The following is a 5,708-nucleotide window of genomic DNA, read 5'->3' as shown; positions in this document are numbered from 1 at the left end:
TCATGTTTTGCAACACCGCTTCATGCTCCTCCTATTTTTCAGACCGTTTCATGTTCCTTCTATTTTTCAAACCTTTTGAAGCTCTTCATATTTTTCACACCATTTCAGGCTACATGTTTTTGAACACCGCTTCATGCTCCTCCTATTTTTCAGACCGTTTCATGTTCCTCCTATTTTTCAAACCTTTTGAAGCTCCTCATATTTTTGACACCTTTTGAAGCTCTTCATATTTTTGACACCTTTTGAAGCTCTTCAGATTTTTCACACCTTTTCAGGCTCTTCATGTTTTTGAACACCGTTTCATGCTACTCCTATTTTTCAGAACGTTTCATTCTCCTCATATTTTTCACATTTTTGAACCTCTTCATATTTTTCACACCTTTTCAGGCTCTTCATGTTTTTGAACACCGTTTCATACTCCTCGTATTTTTCACACTGTTTCATGCTCCTCACATATTTGACAGCTTTTGAAGCTCTTCATATATTTCACACCTTTTCAGGCTCTTCATGTTTTTCAGCACCGCTTCATGCTCCTCATATTTTTGACACCTTTTGAAGCTCTTCATATAATTCACACCTTTTCAGGCTCTTCATGTTTTTGAGCACCGTTTCATGCTCCTCCTATATTTCAGATCATTTCATGCTCTGCATATTTTTGACAACTTCTGAAGCTCTTCATATTTTTCACACCATTTCAGGCTTTTCATGTTTTTCAACACCGCTTCATGTTCCCCCTAAATTTCAGGCTGTTTTATGCTCCTCATATTTTTCACACCTTTTGAAGTTCTTCATATTATTCACAGCTTTTCAGACTCTTCACGTTTTTCAACCCCGCTTCTTGCTTCTCCTATTTTTCAGACCGTTTCATGCTCCTTATATTTTTGACACATTTGAAGCTCTTCATATTTTTCACACCTTTTAAGGCTCTTCATGTTTTTCAATACCGCTTCATGCTCCTCCTATTTTTCAGACCGTTTCATGCTCCTCATGTATTTCACACCTTTTGAATATCTTCATAATTTTCACAACTTTTCAGGCTATTCAAGTTTTTGAACACCATTTCATGCTCCTCCTATTTTTCAGACCGCTTCATGTTTCTCATATTTTTGACACCCTTTGAAGCTCTTCATATATTTCACACCTTTTGAAGCTCTTCATATATTTCACACTTTTTCAGGCTCTTCATGTTTTTCAATACCACTTCATGCTCCTCCTATTTTTCAAACCATTTCATGCTCATCTAATTTTTGACCCCTTTTGAAGCTCTTCATATTTTTTACACCTTTTGAAGCTCTTCATATTTATTACACATTTTGAAGGTCTTCATATTTTTCACACCTTTTCATGCTCTTCATGTTTTTGAACACCGTTTCATGCTCCTCCTATTTTTCAGACCGTTTAATGCTCCTCATTTTTTGACACCTTTGGAAGCTCTTCATATTTTTCACAATTTTTCAGGCTCTTCATGTTTATCAACACCACTTCATGCTCCTACTTTTTTGCAGACCGTTTCATGTACCTTATAATTTTACACCTTTTGAAGCTCTTCATAATACTCACACCTTTTCAGGCTTTTCCTGTTTTTCAACCCCACTTCATGCTCCTCCTATTTTTCACACCGTTTAATGCTCATCTCATTTTTGACACCTTTTGAAGCTCTTCATATTTTTCACACCTTTTGAAGCTCTTCATATTTTTCACACCTTTTCAGGCCCTTCATGTTTTTCAACACCACTTCATGCTCCTCCTATTTTTCAGTCCGTTTCATGCACATCGCATTTTTGTCACCTTTTGAAGCTCTTCATATTTTTCACACCTTTAGAAGCTCTTCATATTTTTCACACGTTTTCAGGCTCTTCATGTTTTTCAACACCGGTTCATGCTCCTCCTATTTTTCAGACCGTTTCATGCTCCTCATATTTTTGACACATTTTGAAGCTCTTCATATATTTCACACCTTTTCAGGCTCTTCATGTTTTTCAACAACTCTTCATGCTCTTACTATTTTTCAGTCCGTTTTATGCACATCTCATTTTTGACACCTTTTGAAGCTCTTCATATTTTTTACACCTTTTGAAGCTCTTCATATTTTTCACACCTTTTCAGGCTCTTCTTGTTTTTGAAGACCGCTTCATGCTCCTCCTATTTTTCAGGCGGTTTCATGCTCCTTATATTTTTGACACGTTGTGAAGCTCTTCATATTTTTCACACCTTTTCAGGCTCTTCATGTTTTTGAACACAGCTTCATGCTCCTGATATTTTTCAGACTTTTTTATGCTCCTCATATTTTTGACACCTTTTGAAGCTCTGCATATTTTTCACATCTTTTCAGGCTCTTCATGTTTTGAACACCACTTCATGCTCCTGCCATATTTCAGACAGTTTCATGCTCCTCATATTTTTCACATCTTTTGAAGCTCTTCATATTTTTCATACCTTTTCATGCTCTTCATGTTTTTGAACACCGCTTCATGCTCCTCCTATTTTACAGACCGTTTCATTCTCCTCATGTCTTTCACACCTTTTGAAGCTCTTCATATTTTTCACAACTTTTCAGGCTCTTCATTTTTTTCAACACTGTTTCATGCTCCTCCTATTTTTCAGATTGTTTCATGCTCCTCATATTTTTGACACCTCTAGAGGCTCTTCATATTTTTCACACCTTTTCAGGCTCTTCATGTTTTACAACACCGCAACATGCTCCTCCTATTTTTCATTCTGTTTCATGCTCCTCATATTTTTGACACCTTTTGAAGCTCTTCATATTTTTCACACCTTTTCAGGCTCTTCATGTTTTTCAACACCGCTTCATGTTCTCCCTAAATTTCAGGCTGTTTCATGCTTCTCATATTTTTCACACCTTTTGAATCTCTTCATATTTTTCACAGCTTTTCAGACTCTTCATGTTTTTCAACCCCGCTTCTTGCTTCTCCTATTTTTCAGGCCGCTTCATGCTTCTTATATTTTTACACCTTTTGAAGCTCTTCATATTTTTCACACTTTTTCAGGCTCTTCATGTTTTTCAACACCGCTTCATGCTCCTCCTATTTTTCAGACCGGTTCATGCTCCTCATGTATTTCACAACTTTTGAATCTCTTCATATTTTTCACAACTTTTCAGGCTCTTCATGTTTTTGAACACCGTTTCATGCTCCTCCTATTTTTCAGACCGCTTCATGCTCCTCATATTTTTGACACCTTTTGAAGCTCTTCATATTTTTTACACCTTTTGAAGCTCTTCATATATTTCACACCTTTTCAGGCTCTTCATGTTTTTCAACAACTCTTCATGCTCCTACTATTTTTCAGTCCGTTTCATGCACATCTCATTTTTGACACCTTTTGTAGCTCTTCATATTTTTCACACCTTTTGAAGGTCTTCATATTTTTCACACGTTTTCAGGCTCTTCATGTTTTTGAATACCTCTTCATGCTCCTCCTATTTCTCAGACCGTTTCATGCTCTTCTTATTTTTGACACCTTTTGAAGCACTTCATATTGTTCAAACCTTTTCAAACTCTTCATGTTTTTCAACACCGCTTCATGCTTCTCCTATTTTTCAGACCGATTCATGCCCATCTCATTTTTGACAACTTATGAAGCTCTTCTTACATTTCACACCTTTTGAAGCTCTTCATATATTTCACACCTTTTCACGCTCTTCATGTTTTTGAACACCACTTCATGCACCTCCTATATTTCAGACCGTTTCATGCTTATCTCATTTTTGACACCTTTTGAAGCTCTTCTTACTTTTCACAACTTTTGAAACTCTTCCTATACTTCACACCTTTTCAGGCTCTTGATGATTTTGAAACCACTTCATGCACCTCCTATATTTCTGAACGTTTCATGCTCCTCATGTTTTTGACACTTTTGAAGCTCTTCATATTTTTAACACCTTTTCAGGCTCTTCATGTTTTTCAACACTGCTTCATGCTCCTCCTGTTTTTCAGACCGTTTCATCCTCCTCGTATTTTTGACACCTTTTGAAGCTCTTCATGTATTTCACACCTTTTCAGGCTCTTCATTTTTTTCAACACCGCTTCATGCTTCTACTATTTTTCAGACCGTTTCATGCTCATCTCATTTTTGACACCTTTTGAAGCTCTTAATATTTTTCACACCTTTTGAAGCTCATCATATTTTTCACACTTTTTCAGGCTATTCATATTTTTCAACATCGCTTCATGCTCCTCCTATTTTTCAGATGTTTTCATGCTCCTCATATTTTTGACACCTTTTGGAGCTCTTCATATTTTTCACACCTTTTCAGGCTCTTCATGTTTTTGAACACCGTTTCATGCTCCTCCTATTTTTCAGACAGTGTCATGCTCATCTCATTTTTGACACCTTTTGAAGCTCTTCATATTTTTCACACCTTTTGATGCTGCCAGTTTTATTTAAGACTTTACATATCTGAATAATCAGTTAAAAAGCAAATGTTCATTTTTAGAGTTGCACAAAATGAAAATAATAGGGAAAGTGATGGCTGGCTTATGATGTGGGGCCAAGTTCCATAAGTTAAATAAAAAATCCAAGTTTTAAAAACTGGGGCTCTAAAAATAGCACTTGTAATTAATACTGTTCTTCAGATTCATAGTTTAAGGAAGTCACTACATTTTATTTCTTGATGTTATAGATTTAACAACATATTGGTAGCAACATGTAACTTCTCACATGGATTAGACATCAAGAGACCAGTTTATGTATCTAAACTTAAACACTGAAAATGAATATATTCAGCTATTATGGAACTTATAGCAAATACAAACTTGTTAACAACTTTCCAAAAGGCACAAAAGACAGTGTTAATAAAGAGTGGTCTTTTGCATCATTTTCAAAAATTCTTCCTTGTTTATTTCTCCATCCCCATCATGATCAGCCTCATCAAGCATTTCCTGAAGTTCATCATCTGTTAAATTTTCCCCTAGCTCCTTAGCAACCCTCTTGATATTGTTCAATGATATACTTCCTGTATCATCATCATCAAATAGTTTGAAAGCCTTCAATATTTCTTCTTTTTCATCCTTTTCACTCATTTTTACACTCATTATGGCAAAAAATTCTTCAAAATAAATGGTGCCAATTCCTTCTTTGCCAGTTTCAGCTATCATCTTTTTAATTTCTTCTTTCTTTGGCTCAAATCCTAAGGCCCACATTGCAATCATGTCTCCAACCTGCGCCCCCGGCCGGTACCTCCTAGCTTTACCCGCCAGCCTGAAGCTCTTCATATTTTTGACACGTTTTCAGGCTTTTCATGTTTTTCAACACCGTTTCATGAGCCTTCTGTTTTTCAGACCGTTTCATTTTCCTCATATTTTTGACACCTTTTGAAGCTCTTCATAATTTTCACACCTTTTCAGGCTCTTCATGTTTTTCACACGTTTTTAGGCTCTTCTTGTTTTTGAACACTGTTTCATGCTCCTCCTATTTTTCAGACCATTTAATGCTCCTCATATTTTTGACACCTTTTGAAGCTCTTCATTTTTTCACACCTTTTCAGGTTCTTCATGTTTTTGAGCCCAGCTTCATGCTCCTCCTATATTTCAGACCGTTTCATGCTCCTCATGAATTTCACACCCTTTGAAGCTCTTCATATTTTTCACACCTTTTCAGGCTCTTCATGTTTCTCAACACCACTTCATACTCCTCCTATTTTTCAGACTGTTTCATGCTCCTCATGTTTTTGACACCTTTTGAAGCTC

The sequence above is a fragment of the Dama dama genome, unplaced genomic scaffold (genome assembly GCF_033118175.1).
Source record: "Dama dama isolate Ldn47 unplaced genomic scaffold, ASM3311817v1 ptg000020l, whole genome shotgun sequence".
In the NCBI taxonomy this organism is placed as follows: domain Eukaryota; kingdom Metazoa; phylum Chordata; class Mammalia; order Artiodactyla; family Cervidae; genus Dama; species Dama dama.
This window is presented reverse-complemented; position numbering follows the sequence as displayed.